This window comes from Rhinolophus ferrumequinum, chromosome 28 (genome assembly GCF_004115265.2).
Source record: "Rhinolophus ferrumequinum isolate MPI-CBG mRhiFer1 chromosome 28, mRhiFer1_v1.p, whole genome shotgun sequence".
NCBI classification, from domain to species: Eukaryota; Metazoa; Chordata; class Mammalia; order Chiroptera; family Rhinolophidae; genus Rhinolophus; species Rhinolophus ferrumequinum.
The window spans coordinates 5,773,452-5,789,415 of NC_046311.1; positions in this window are offsets into that span (position 1 = coordinate 5,773,452).

Below are 15,964 nucleotides of genomic sequence, written 5' to 3' on the forward strand. Positions count from 1 at the left end.
GAGAGTTATGCCGGCGGGATTGGGAAGGGAAAGGGGAAAAGATTCAAAAGAATGAGCTGGAAATGCAATGGAAACAAGAGATCTACGTATGAGCTACCAACTTGACAAAGAATTAAAAAAGACTTGTAATACCTGTGTCACCCGGGATAAAATGGAGACAGGTGCTCTGACCTACACATTACTGGTGCCAGAGTTTGTCAGCACAGCCTTTCTGGACTCACATCTGCTTATGTGTAGAGAAAGCTTGAAAACCGACATACTCTCAAAGCCATTCTTTTAGTTAGGGTTTGTTCGGCTGTATATGATGGAGAATCAGCTTCTAAAGTGACTCACGATAAATGTGTATTTCTCCTCTCTGGAAGTGGGCAGTCCAGGGATGCCATGGTACCCCACGGAAGATGCCAGGGACCCAGCTACTTTGGGCTGGTCTTCTCCCTTAGAGAACCTTGCAAATTCCCCTAATCCCAGGTCTCCATGCGATTCATCTTGTGTCCCCGCCACCTCCACATGCCTGTCATGGAATTTAAGTAGAGTGGGTCGTCAGCCAGTGCCCATTGAAATAAGATTAATTGAATAATGGTGATAAGGAGACGGCAGCTCTCCATAGGGAAAGGGGGGAGGAAGAAGAAATGGTAGTGATGTTGAAAAGATGTTTCAGAACTGAAAGAGGTCGAGTGAGATGACATAAGAGTTTCCAAAGAATAAAATATCACTGAACCTTAATTTAGTGAAAACCACAAGATTGAGGGAAATAAGCCCTAACCAACGTCTTCCTGTTCTTATGCATAAATTTCTCACTAACATTGACATCTGGTGTTATCCTGAACATCTCTAGTGACAGGGAACTCATTACCTTACATGGTAGCTTAGTTTTTTAGAGGACAGTGCTAATTGATGGAAAGTCCTTTCTTTGTATTGAGACAGAATAAGCCATTATCTGTTAAGCCCATTCTTCTTATTTCACTGCAGATTTTCCTTCTCTATAAAAACCCTTCATACAGAGACAGAAACAAGAAAAGAGGCCCAGTAGGCTCCCTGCCACCAACAATATGCTACCTGCAGGGTAGGGACCCCAACAACTTCAGCAAGTAGAATAAGAAACAAAAAAACCAAATGAGAATATTTTAGGGCTTTATTAAACCGATGCAGGAGGAACACGAGTTACAAATATATTATTTTCATTTCAGTGGTGTCTCTCTAACACGTGAGGTGTTAATTTCATTAATCCATTTAACACTGATTGAGTAATGGAGGGAAATGAAGAGATAATGCAGGTCCTCAAAGGAAGCAGCCCAGCTGCTCCTGAGTGTCAAGCCAGGCTCCTTAGCTGCCATTTGCAACCCTTAAAAAAGGCCCCACTGGGCCAAACTCTGTGGATGGGTCAGTAACTTCTATTTCCTTAAAAATATGAATGGAAGATGCTATCAGCCCGTCTCGTGTCCGGGGCTGGCAGCGTCCAGCCAAAGATAGTCCCTTGCCTCCTTTTGAGTCCTTTGATTTCCTAGAGTTTCCTCTTTTCCTCAGCTGGCTGCACTGGTGCAAAGCCACTGCCGGGGCAGGGGGGCGGGGCGCTTGGGAAGGGGGAGGGCGTTAACATCTGTTAGCAGCGGTGCTGTGCACTGATGTTTTGTGTTCTCTTCTCTTCCTCTCTGGGACTTGGCTGTCCCAATAAAAGAAATGAAGGGATCGTCTTTCCCTGTGACGTCCTTCCAAAATGGAACTAATTAGGCCATTTGGGAAAGTGGGCATGTGGTTCAGGAAAACAGACATCCTGAATTTTCTAGGACAGTGCTCATGTCAAACGTGTATTCTTAATGTTTCTGTAAATCCATGCCATATGCTGTACGCTTCACGTTCAGGGGCCCTTACTGTGTCTTCCACAAGAAGGGCAGTCAGGCTCAGACGACGCAGCCTCTGCTTTTCCCATTTGGTGGTCGTTTGTCTGTTTCCTCATCAGTAAAGGACTAGATGTAACACGAGTGTAAGAATCGGCCAGTGGAAGGTAGGCACTGCCTTCCCACGGGTGGTGTCGGGTCAGACCTCCTCCCCCAAGTGTCCCTGGCTAAAGATAAAGATCCATACATCCTAGCGACAGCTCATGAATATCACCAGTCCCCATAAAGATACAAGTGACATTTATAATTCCGTCAAAGTCTGGCCTCACACAGCAAGGCTGGCCAGAAATTGGCCCAAGTACCGCAGGAGATTCAAGCTAGCACCCCATTATTTGAAGTTAGAGTATCCTTTAATTATAAGGGAGGTTACCTGTAACTTGTGTATTGCTATGGATGCCTTTTTTTTCATGCCGTGGATAGAAATTTGCCTTAGAGACTCATGTCCCATCAAGCTGTATTTTCCTGGCTGGTCCAGTTCACGGAGAGGCCTGTATGCACGTGTGCCAGTGTCCAGGACACATCTGGTCGTCGGGTCTGGCAGCCCACAGGCTGTTCTTGACCTTTGGTGCATAATATGTGTGTGGTGTTGACAGAATGGGATTAAGAGAGAAATTCAAGGGCAAAAGTGAAACCCAGTGATTTTCAAAGCGACTCTAATACAGCAGGTCACTAGCACGTGGCTTGTTTTTACACCCATCTGTATTGTTTTTGACAGGTCCCCCGGTGCATTAAGTGCGGTGCGTCACAGTGTTACCTGGGCCCCTCTGACAGGTCAGCTGGTTTCACGGGGATTATTTCCTACTGGGGTGAAGCTAATGGTTCATTCTGGGCTTGTAGACAGGCAGGATTTGTAGCAGTGACCGGTGATTCACTAGAGAGATTGTGGTGATGAATTGCTGGCCTGAGGGGCAGACGCAAAATGCTGTGACATAAACCAAGGCATTATCCAAGCATTCTGTGGTGTGTTTGCCTTGTTTTCAGCTGTGGATGCTGCTTGTTTTTTGTTGTTTGTTTTTTTGTTTTGTTTTGTTTTGGTCAAAGATGGGATAGAGAAGACTCTTACTGGTAAAATGCTGCAGGTACAAAGATGGAGCATATTTTCAATCTAGAATTAAGAGGCAGAAACACACTCGTGACATAATCTAGTCTGAACTTCGTTTAAACCATCATGAGAAAATGCTTTGAATATATCCAGTACGTATGATCCGGTGTGACATTATTATTGATAATAGATTTCTCGATCTTTTGCTAATTGTCCTTAAAAGAGAAACTCCAGAGTTGTCCATTAATAGATCATTTCCATGTCTCAGAACTACTAAAGTCAGTGTGTTTTCCCTAATATCTTCATCGTTCTATGTCACCTTGCTCTTCCTCAGTGATAGCAGAAAAGTAATATTCATGCCAACTCTTACACTCTAACTTCAGAGTAGCCTGTCTTGAGTAACTGTACCCGTCACAGTGAACGCATTCTCCTTGTGGCCCCAGATAAATGCCCAAATCTCAGTGCCTTGACACAGGAAAAGTTACTTTCTTGGGACAAGCAAAATTCATTATTCCTCAGTGACCTTGCTCCGTCCTGGAGTGATGCTTTTTTTAAACCTGTAATCTCCATGATTGTTGTGGCAGGAAAGTGAGGGCTAAAGGCAGGAGTTGGAGGGTCATTCGGGAGGTGTTTGGCCTCACTGCCACCTGTCTGACTCACTGTGCAGTCGTATTGCCTCATTGGGAAGCAGAGAGTAACACTTTGGTATTTGGTTCCTTGCAATCCTCTCTTTTCTAGGCAGATACTCGGGGATTTATTTGTGTGTTTTTTGTTTGTAATTCTTTACTGCCTGAAATTTATTTCCCAACCTGTAACATTGTATTTCTCTCCATTTACCCAGTTGCCTAGAACCACAGAGAATTTTCATCAGTCTTAAGTAAGGGCTTGTGTTATCTGTGATCCCTGGATCCGTATCAAGACCCAAAGCAAATATTCGGTCTCAGTTATCTTAAGGTGGCTGCTGACGTTGTTCATTTCAAATTTCAACTTCATTGGAAACCGTATAGGCTTCTCCCATCTAGGAGTTTTATGTTTTTTGGTTTTTTTAATCTCATGAAAGCACCCAAAATGCTTACATATACAATACACTTTTCTGTCTCGTTCTTTAAAAGTTTTTTTTATTGAAGTATAGTTGACATTCAATATTATATGAGTTTCAGGTGTACAACATAGCGATTCGACATTTATATACCTTATGATGTGATCACCATTCTAAGTCTAGTGCCCATCTGTTACCATGCCAAGTTATTGCAATATTATTTACTGTATTCCCTGGCTGTACACTCCCTCTCCTTGGCTTATTTATTTTAGAACAGGAAGTTTGTACCTCTTACTCTCCTTCACCTTCATCACCCACCTGCCTCCCTTTTGGCAACCATCACTTTGTGCTTTTTCTGAGTTTGTTTTTCTTTTGTTCATTTGTTCTGGTTTTAATTTCACATAAAAGTAAAATCATATAGTATTTATCTTTTTTTTCTGACTTCACTTAGCACAATGCCTTCTAGGTGCATCCATGCTGTCATAAATAGCAAGATTTCATTCTTTTCGATGGCTGACTAATATTTTACACACGCACACACGCACACACGCACACCATGTATTCTTTATCCAGTCGTCTATTGAAGGGCACTAGGTGCCTCCACATCTTGACTCTTACTAGTAATGCTGAAGATGGGGTGCATCTGTCTTTTCAAATCGTTTTCATTTTCATCAGGTAAATACTCAGAATTGGCATTGCTGGGTCATAAGGTAGTTCTATTTTTAATTCTTTGAGCAGCCTTGATGCTGTTTTCTATAGTGGCTGCACCAATTTGCCATCCCACCAACAGTGTGCAAGGGTTCCCTTTCTCTACCTCCTCCCCAAAACTTACTCGTTGACTTTTTGATAATGGCCGTTCTGACAGGCATGGATTGGCAGCTCGTGGTTTTGATGTGCATTTATTTCCCTGATGATTCGTGACTTTGAGCATCTTTTCTTATGTCTGTTGGCCATCTGTATGTCCTCTTTGGAGAAATGTCTATTCCTATCTCCTCAAGCAAGGGAAAATCATAGTAAAAATAAATACATGGGAGTACATCAAACCATAAAGATTGCACAGTGAAGGAAACCATCAAGAAAATGAAACGACGACCTCCGGCATGGGAGGAGATATTTGCAAGTGGTATTCCCAATAAGGGGTTAATATCCAAAATGTATAAAGAACTCCTACAGCTCAACACCAAACAGGCAGTCTGCCTCGTTCTTCTTGTTTGGTGTAGACGCCCCACCGAGCCCTGCTGCACTGATACCCCTGAAGAGGTTTTTCTTCCTGAGCCAGTTCCTACCAAATAGTCTAGAACAGAAATAGCTTAACTTTTCACTCAGTCGTTTTGTTTCACTATTTTACTCTTCAATAAAGTGTGTGCCCTCGGGGATGAATTCACATCAGAAGGCAAGAGTCAAGTTCAACACATCCATTAAAATGCATATGAAATGAAACAGCAGAAGATTAAACGAGTGTATATTTTGAAATAGCAAATACATGCCATTTTGCAAGGAGAAGCAAACAGTTAATAAAACGTAGCAGCTGTGCAGGTACTAGGAGGTGGCCTTCCTCTTTCTCTCTGTCACCTCCGAGAGCCCCTTTGTATCAGCTCCCTGTTGTACTTCTTTCTCAACCCTTCACTTAGGAAACAAGCCCACTACCGTTCAAAATTGTTTCAAAATCACTGGACGCTTGGTGAATAGAATACTATGTGTCAGATGCTGTCCGTCCGAAAGGTGGATGAGTGAGACAGTTGCCGTCTCTCCATCCTGAAAGAAGCCCATCTTAACCAGCAAACTGTCTCCTGTTGGTTCTGACAGACCCCGGGCTCCCTTGACCCACAGATTGGGCACTTTGGCTCTCCTTACCCTTTCAGTTGGTTCCCTAGAACACTGCAGTGCTTGGAGGGTGGAACTTCATGAATGGGGTGTCACGTAGGATGGAGTGCCCCAGACAGATGGAGAGAGCACACTTTCAAGTTGCATCCATGAGGGTAAGACCAGACATTGCATCTAATAGTAGGGGTCTTTACTTTCTTTCCTCATCAGAAAGAGGGGGCTTTACTTTCCTCATCAGGAAAATGGGCACTGATTCACTTCAGTCATAGAATATTTGTGGGAATAGGAACAGATGGCCATTGGCCTGGTAAACAGTAAGAGCACAATAAATTGCTAACTCCTAGTAGCTTTTCTGGATAGCCTTGAGATTCTTCCAGACCATTGCTCATTTTGGGTTTTCTGGGCCCACCCGTCTCTCATATGGTTTAAAACCTGGCCCCATTTATATTAGCTTTCACTTCAAAACACAGATAAGACACAGAAACCCACTCTGGCTAAATGCCTTGCCCGCCCAAGGGCACAAAGTTATTGAATCACCAGAGCCAAGGCATTCAACCTGGTTTCTTGAGAAGGATGCAAATCTCGAGGCATGTTCCTTTTTTTTTTCTTAAGTTGAAAGGAAACTTGGATGTCACTGAATCCCCACAGGCAGCCTACAGGGTCTTTATGAGAAGAATGAATGTTAGGGAATATTATTCTTTTTGAGCTACCAGGGATCTTTGGCTGTTACCTCATTTCCTTAGCGTTGCAAGGTGAGGAGGGGAGTTCCCTAACACAGCTTGACAATCAGCCTTCGCAGCAGATGTTAGCTTTTCCTCATCCCTATGTCAATCCCTATGTCATGTCCCTTTTTCCCCATCTCTGGTCTATCCTTTGGAGATAAAGATGATGAAACCAGGGACACACTATGAGCTGAGTAAAAAATAAGACATTTAAGTGAAAAGTTGCTATTGTTTACGGTGGTGCCTTTAATATTAAAAAACTAATCCATGAATGTTGGAATAAGCATCGTGGATCAGCTGTAACATCTTGTTTTATCCAGTGTGAATTCACAAAGTGGATCGAGTGCTTCCTCTGTTCTTCGCATGGCTGCTGTGACCAGGAATAGCAGACCAAGCTGGGGGTCCCTGCCCTCACATGAAGGGGTGCCGAACTTTGTCAAAATATCTGGGGAGTTTGTTTTAGGGGACAGTGAGGAGGTCTTACCCGTATTACATGAGCTAGTCACCAGCTATGAGGAGGGAAAGCTCAGCTGGATTGAGGAGCAGGTGAGGTCAGGACGAGACGTGAGTGGAAACACCCTTGGCCCCCGCGTGGGGTTGCTGGACAGGAGAACAATACATTCGCAAAGTGGTCTTCAAACAACGTATGAACAGATAGATGCAGGACTTCCACAAATACTTGTTCATATATATGGGGGGAAAATGTAGACACATTTTAAGAAAGGAAAAAATTTAAAATTGTAATAATATATACTGATAACAAAAGATGAATACAAGTCACATTTGACTTCTGCAATTACAACAGGTGCTCAAAATGGTACCATCAACATAATTTTAATACAGTTTTTTCCTTTATTAAAATGTATATACATTTTTTTTGGCATTCTGTGTGTGTGTGTGTGTGTGTGTGTGTGTGATATCTTATTAGCTATTAGGAAAAAAATTAAAAATCAAATGAAAAACTGGCCATCAAATATGTTCTATACCAAATTTCAACATATTAGATCATGCTTATGCTTTAACTATGTTTCCAGTACAATTCATTTTTGTGCAGATGTTGCATTAAGGTTTTTCTATTTATACAATGGATGTATATTTGACTTTTTTGGACAGGAACCATGGATTTGTCCTTTTTTTCTTCTAAGTTTGGGCATTTCCGTGTCCAACATGGAAACGAATCCAAGCAAATGCAGTCATATATCCACAGCGACAGTATTACGTTGTAAACGGTTCTAAGGCCTCTTGGTAGCTTTGGTGGTGTTGCAAGGGATTCAGCTGTGAAACAAAATGTCCACGGGCACTTAATACTCAGGAGAAACCATTTAACAATTCAGAAACCGAAACTGTTACTATTTGCAACCATTTATCTGTGAGAATCTGGATTCTCTAGATAATACACAAGTAAAACAAAATGTAGACACAATTGAATACTGTGTCTGATGCAAGCAGCCCTCCCTTCCCCAAACTCATCTGGTAACAGTTTCAGTTTCTTGAAATTGGCCTTGTTATTCTCATTGATTTCTTTTTGAGGCAGCAACTGGCTATTATGTGGAGTTTAACATACCTCTATGTTGGACATATAAGCCTTTTCAAATATATATTGAATATGTGCACTTGATTTTGGGAAGGTAAAAAGGACTATGAGTAGCAGATATTTGAAAACTGTTGATTTAGAGGCAGAAAAGCTGAGGCCTTGGTTCTGAACCTCGGGACCTCCAGGCCTTAAGGAGATGTCAGGGAGAAGTAGAGGAACGGGGACCCAGCGGAGAGAATCAGCCAAGAACAAAATTTACTGCTCTTCAATTTCAGCAGCTTGAATTTTCCGTTGTTATCCTTTTGATGAAGCAGTAGAGGGCTAGAGTATCCCCGAATTGGATAATCAGTCCCTTCATAATTGTTAGATGACTCGTGCTTTAGTGTAAAACAGAGCCCTTTCTCAAAATGCGCATGTGTGTTTGGGAGTGGCCCCAATCTGCCTGTGGTTGTAGGTACCGCGTCACCCCTAAATGTGGGGCCTCTGGGGGGCAGCCACCGCTGTCTGGGAAGAATCAGCATCCCAGAGGTGTCAGGGGGCCTGAGACGTGAGCCCTTGGGAGCGGAGGTGGAGGTGACCCAGAAGAGGCTTGTGGGTGGTCGTGGAGTTGGGACGGCTGAAGAGTAGAGAACTTGGGGCTAGCAGCAATGAGAGCCAAACAATTCTAAGAAAACAGTTTCTCATTGCTGGTTCCTCTGAGGAAGGAAATCCATGTGAAGCGCTGTTCATCCGTGAGGGCAAGCAGGTGCCACTGAGAACCATGTTCAAGTGAACGGAAGTCATCTCACCCCCGAATGGCTCCTGTGACCAGAGGTTTGCTGAAATACTTGGGTCTCGGGTCGAGGTACGGCAGGACGGCCCCCCCAGCTCGCTCCTGTTGGGGAGCATTCAGCCAGACTTCTGGACCCGCTCATCTCCCTCCTGTGGCTGTGGAGACGAAAACACAGCCCTTGTTCTGCAGGAGCTTTCAACCTTGAGGGGCCAGAATGGACAGATGACGACAGTGCAGTGTGATGGGAACTCCTGTGCAGGTAGCATTAGCTGGGGGAGGAGCCGAGGAACTTCCGGTGGAGGGTGGACAGGCCTTAAAGGATTAGATATGAATTCGCCAAAAAGGATGGAGCAGTGGCGCATTTTCGGATGTGAGAGACGGTTGTGCAAGGCGGGCAGTGAGGGAGGAGGCTGCAGACAGAGGACCGCCAACGGGGGCCCTTGGTTGGAGAACTGGGGAGATGAAACCGGAGACAGAGGACAGGCAATAGCATGGATGAACCACCGTCCAGGCCTCAAGCAGCATGTGTTCTACTAGCGGAAACAGGAAGACAAATAATTAACATACACCAGGCAGTAGAGAAGCAGGGTTGACTTTTCTATCGCTGGAAACCATAATCAAATTCAAGAGCATAAACGGAGAATTTAAGAGGTGATTTCATCCGTGTGCCTGCCTGTGAGCTGATTTGAATAAACAGTGTCACAGAACTCCTTGATGAATGACACGTATTGGAAGGAAGTAGGCTTTCTTTGATCTTTGGGGGGTGGGGTGGGGAGACTGCCGTGTTGTGAGGACAATAATAAACCCCGAGAACTTGATGTGATAGGGGAAGGGAACATTTAACTTCATAAGAGAGAGAAGGAAAAAAGGAGTCTTCCCAGAGGAGGTGAGATCTAGTTGTGTCTTTAAGGGTGGAGAGAGGTTTGTTAAGAAGTCAGGGAAGGTGAAGGGCGTTCTAGCCACAGAGACCAGCCTGTACCGAGTTGTAAAACCAGGAGGAGGCCAGAGCTGGAGGACACTTAATGTGGGGACTTTTGATTCGGGGGCTAGCACGTGTGTGTCAGCGGAGTGAGGAAATGATACAGAGGAGAGATCGTAGTTGGTCTGTGTTGTGGAATCACTGCAGGATTTTTAAACTAGGAAAGGGTAAGAAATAGAGAGTTTGCGGAAGAGCTTAATTAGTTCTTCAAGCTAAGAAAAGTTACGCGTAATTAGGAAATGGGAGGAAATTGCCTCTGTCATTTTCTCAGCCTCTACGTAGTTGATGCTTGAAATTTTGTTGAAATGTAGTTTCATATATTCTCTATCCCTTTGAAAAGGTAAATGGTGTTTTCCAACCCCCCCCTACATCTGGTTGGGTAGCTTGTCTGATTAGTTATAGGACGTGTCCTAACTTAGGAAACTCTTGGGGGGTGGGGGGCGCTTCCATCATGAAGATTTCCTTCTCTGAGTAATCAGAAATGAGAAACTGTTTTCTTAGAGTGTTCTTGCTCTCATGGCAGCCACCAGCCCATGCACGTGTTATCTGCCACCATATTACTTACTTCGTGACCTTTTGTTGCCCAAAATATTCCATATGACTCCGTACAGTTTTCTGACACAGAGATTTCATTTTCTGATAAGCACAGATTTTTAAAAGAACAAATTGTGCAAGAAGGGCTGGTAACCAAGGAAAACAATGCGAGTGAGAAACCCGGTTGCTGTGTCATTAAGCCTGAACCTTAGCAAGAGTGGAAGCTCGCGGATACGAAACACAACACAAAGGGCCTGTGAAGCTTTGCTCGGAGCAGGAGGCTTTGGGGCCCCTTGGCTGGTGATGTCATTCTAACAGGTGGCAGAGGGCAGAGACAGGCATCCCTAACTGAATTTGCTGTGAGTTCTTAGCAATTGAACTAGGCTTTTAATGGGTAAGAGCCGAAGGAAAAGATACAAAAATGCAATTCTACTCAACATAGAGAAGGGAGTAGGAAGCGAGTTCAAGGAAATTACCTGTTTAGAGAAACCTCAGCCCAGATAACTTCTGTCCTGGGGGAGGAGGGGGTGCAAGAGGAACTTGCACATGTGACCTCAGGGTCACTAACCATAATCTTTGAGGGTTCTTATCCTTCAGAAGATTAAAGACAGGCGCAAGGGAAATCCTGAGTCTTCAAACTGGATAGGAGGGCCGGGCCAGGGGTGGGGGGAGGCGTTGCATCCTAGGCCTTATAGACATTGACTTAAGGATATTTCTCTCGGGTGAAAACTGACAGCAGGATGGTACCAGATGGGCAGTACTCTTCAAAGGCTGTCTGGACCCTGAACTATCTTGAATTGACACGTTCCTTGTGGAGAAAGACCATAGACTCAAAATTTCTAAGAAGGCCCTGTTGTCTGTCAGCATGTGTATGGCCAGGAAGGGAGCAGGGGTTGCCGGCAGCCCGAGCTGGGTCTGTGCCGCTGGATTCGGTAACCCACCAGAATCCCGTTTTTGTTTGTGTTTGGAAAGTAACTGATACCCCTCCAGCAGCTGTCCTGTGCTCAGCAGGGGACGAGTGTCCTTACATGGCTGGCAGGGAAGGCAGTTGTCCTAAGGCTTGGCCTGGGTAGGAAAGAGGGACCTTGGCCGCATGGATCAGCAAATTCGGAAAGGCCATTTGGTAGGAAGAAGGACTGAAAGTGATAGGGGTTTGCAGTGTGTCACATACGGGTCCAGTAAAACATGGAGCGGTGTGTGTGCGCATATGTTTGTCTGCGTGGGGAGAATGCTAAGGGACTCTTCAAATCTCAACTTTTGGGAACATGATGGGAAGTCCTGTGGCTGACGGAGGGCTGGTTTAATTGCTGCAGCGTCCAGAGAGGGACATTTTGTGACTCTTTTATGGTCTCTGTTCTTCCTTTCCTCCCCCGACCCCTCACTTCCTCCCCTCAATATTTCCACATATATATTGTTCCCTCTGTGCTAGGCTTTTTGCTGCAGACAGATTCAGGCTTTCTCAACTCCCAGCACTACATTCTGGTGGGAGAGTCTGCGATGTAAGCTGATGTCATCATACCCTGTGCTAAAGGCGAGACAAACGACATCTGCAAAGAAGTGTAGACAGAGCGAGGAAGGGGCTCAGGAAAGACTCATTAACCCTGTCACGTTGCTGAGTGTTTGCCGGCTGCAGAAGGGAGGCGGGATGCTTCAAACAGCACGTGCAAAGGCCTGAGCCGGGACGGGGCCAGAGCATTCAAGAAGGCTGCATAGTCGGTGGCCTAGGAAGTCAGCCAGAGACTCGACTTACGTCCAGGAGGGGACACCTGTTGGAAGTGGCACCTCTCAGGAAGAACTCAGAGAGGGCTTCTCCTGAGTGGGGCGTAGTTAACTGGTCTGCTCTCGTAGGCCACTACAATCTGTATCAGGGTTTCTGTGGGAAAGGCCAGGCAGGGCAGGGTAGGCAGTGGTTTGCGTAATGTCGGTGGCCTCTAGCCTGTTGGCATGGGCTCGAGTGGCCTGGCACCTGGCCCTGGCATGCTTAAGGCAGAGGTGCTGGCCCGATAGAGGAGGTTTGGCTCTGGACCGAGTAGTTTGCTCACAGAGGGCATCCCCGTGGCTGAGCCCTTTGCCCTGAGAGGGAAAGCCCCTCTCAAGACAGGAAGGGTTTTAAGATGGCAGAACATCAGAGTAAGAGGTGTAAACAGCACACGGCCTCCAGCTGAGCCTCGCCCTGCCCTGGCCTTAGCCACCCGCCTGCCTGTCTGGCCCCTCCTCAGGGGCGGCAGAGGCTGGTGTGAGTACGAAGGCCCCTTCCCCCTCCTGGCTCCCGGGAACCCCTGCCCCTCCAGCCGTCCTCCAAGCCCTGGGGAGCTCACAGGGCTCCTCACAGTTACTTGTAACTTCTCAGCCTTTCTAGCACCTTTATACCCCCTTTCTTCTATTCCGCTCCCTCTGGTTGACACACGGAGGGTGGTTTTTGTCACTGGTCCTGCTGATGCAGAATAACTGGGGGTGGGAGGGTGCCCAGGCAGGAATGGCCTGTCGGAGGAGGCGGTTACATTTGAGCAACACGGGAACCGTGTCAACTCATGTGTGCATCCGGGGACGGGCAGTCTGCGTGTCCCGAAGTCTCTCTAGCCTGAGTGCCCTGGGCCAGTGATGCTCCCCGGGCCACGTGGTGACCAGACGTGTGTGCTGATACGTCCCCACCGTTTCTCTTTCTCAGGAGGCGTTCGTTGCTATGTGTCATCCTTCATCCAGGCTGTGACTTCTTTTGTTGCACGCATTTCGAGTTTATTCTTGCTCTTCTTTCGTTTTTCTTTTTTTCCCCCTTCTCCTGATCTTTTCTTCTGTCATCGTCCCCTTTTGGAACTCAGCCTTGCTGAGGAGGTATGAGAGGTGACGTATTTATCCCCTCCTGGCTTTGGGCCGGGAGAGTGACTGTGGGTTGCATGTGACATGGAAAGAAGTCCCCCCACTGCGAAGGAGTCACCGAAGCAATGGAATTTCCTGATCACGGCCCCTTCACATCTTCGCTCAAGCAGCCGTTTTCTCTTCAGGTGTAGAATTAATTGACGACCAGTGTCCTCAACGTGGTGACGACACCTCACTGCGGAGCTTGGTGTCCTTTCTCAGACATGGGTGGGGCTGCGTATCTCACGTTACTTTCCTTTGGTTTGGAAAGCACCGTCCCGACTGCCAGAGCCCTTGGGGGGAAGCAGTAGCCTCAGCTACTTCCCCAGGATAGCCGGTGCTTTGGGGCCCACAGGTCACCTGCATCAGACGGGGGCCACGTGGGTGTCTATTTAAAGCTGGAAAAATGCAGCAAGCTATTGTCTGCAAACGGGCACCTCTAATGTAGAAAGCCTTTTCCATTTGCTTGGGGGAATTAAAAAAAATATGGTACCACCCTTTAAAGTGTATCCATTCTGTGTGGCTTGGTGACAGTATAGACCCAAATATTTCTGTATGAAAGGGGATTCCTGGAGAACATAACTGTGATGGGCCACAAGCTGTTTATCCAGGACGAGGTTTAGTGCAGTGTGGTGTTGGCACGGAGGGCATGGTCTGTGAACGTGAAGCCTCTCGCTCATTTTGTGTGCCCTCTGTGGCCTTTGCCAATCAGGGGATCAAAGACAGTGTCGGATTCTTACCTCCGGCCATAGAGAAGCTTCCAGGAGGGCAGCCAGCCTGAATGGAACCATATTCGTTTTTGTACTTTTAATGACAGAGTCTGTGGCTGGAAAATTCTACACAGCAGTTGTTTAGAGGCTCTTTACTGATTTCACGCAGTGTATGGTGGTTATTCCCAATCTCAAGTTCTGTTTCTCAAAGAAAAGGATGAATTTTCCATTTGAGACCAGAGGAAGGGCTGCATTTGGTTGTAGCTTATGTATCCTTGCCTAGAATATCCTTTCTGTTATTTTATATTACAATCAAATCTTCCTTCTGCTAAAAGCACTTCCCAGACTCCATCAGCACACAGCGTCACCTGATCTCGGAAGTCAGCTCTGTGTTTGCACCACCTCACTCCCCCACTTGACAGTGTACACACACCAATAGGGCATTTTTGATGGCATGCTAAATGTCTTATTTATTAGTTTTATTTTTTTTAAAGCATTGTATTGCTGCGTATGCATTTCTATCTTATCCCCTCAATTAGGTCAAAAGCTACCACAAGGGTGCTACTTCAGCTTGCTTTCTTTCTTTCGATTAGGAATTTGTAAAGTAAATTGGTAGGAATAGCTAAACCAATATAGGGGAATAAAACAGTTTAATGCAGAGTCAGTCTGGGGACAGCAGTCAATCTTTCATCAATAAGTGTGATATTTACTGTAGGCCTTTTTGTAAATGACCTTTATCACCCTGAGGAAGTTCCCTTCCACTCCTGCGGTGAGTGTTTATCCTGGATAGGTATCCAATTCTGTGAAAGGCTTTTTCTGCACCTATCAAAATGGTTGTATGGTTTTTCTTCTTTAGTCTATTAATATGGTGAATACAGTGATTGATTTTTCTAGTGTTGAATCAAACTTGTATTCCTGGGATAAACTCCCCTGGCCATGATGTATTATCTCTTAAAAATCTTGCCGGCCTCCATTTCCTAATATTTTGTTGAGAATTTTTATTCCTATAATTATGGGGAATGTCGTGCTGCAGGTTTCTGTTCTTGCAATGTTTTTGTTTTGATCTCAGGGTAATTTTGGCTTTATAACATGTGTTGGAAAATGTTTCTTCCTCTCCTAGTTTCCGGAAAAGCTTATGTAGAAATGGTGTTATTTCTTCTTTGTTCAGTGGGATTTCCCAGTGAAGCCATTTGGGTCTCACGTTCTCTCTGTGAGATTTTTAGCCACGATGCCAGTTTCTACAATAGATATATAATTATTCAGGTTATTCATTTCTTCTTGAGTGAGCTTTGGTAGCTTGTGTCCTCTAAGAAATTTGTTCATTTCACCTAATTTATCAAATTATTGGCATAAAGGGTTTTTTAAATTTTTGTTTTGTGTATGTATTGTCTTTGTAATGTCAGTAGGATCTGTAGTGAAATCTCCATTTCAGAATTCTTGATATTGAAAATTTATTCTTTATTTTCTTCATCAGTTAGGTGAGAGCAGAATAGAATTTAGTAAAGTTTTTGTATAATGGGTTATATAGTAAATATTTTTGTGTATGCAGGTCGCTTGCTCTCTGTTTTGACTACTCAACTCTCTTGTTGATCTGGAAAGCAGCCAGAGAAAATAAACAAATGAGTATAGCTGTGTTCCAATAAAAGTTTATTTACAAAAACAGATAGTGGGCTGGATTTGCCTAGGGACTACAGTTTGTTGACCATTGGGCTAAAAGATTATCAATTCTATTGATCTTTTAAAAACACCAGTTATTGTTTTAATTGGTCTCTTTCCATTGTTTCTCTTTTTCATTTTTTTATGTCAACTCTTATTGTTATTATGTTTTTCCTTCCTGTTTGTCTTAGGTATACTTTGTTCTTTTTCTAGTTTCATAAGGTAAAAATTTAGATCATGGATTTGAGACTTCTCTTGTTTTCTAATATAACCCTTAATTCTATAATATTTTAAGCACTGCTTTAGCTGTACCCCACACATTTTAATGTTTTATTTTCATTTCAGTTCAATTAAAATATTTTTCTGATATCCCATGTAACTTGTTATTAGACTCATAGGTT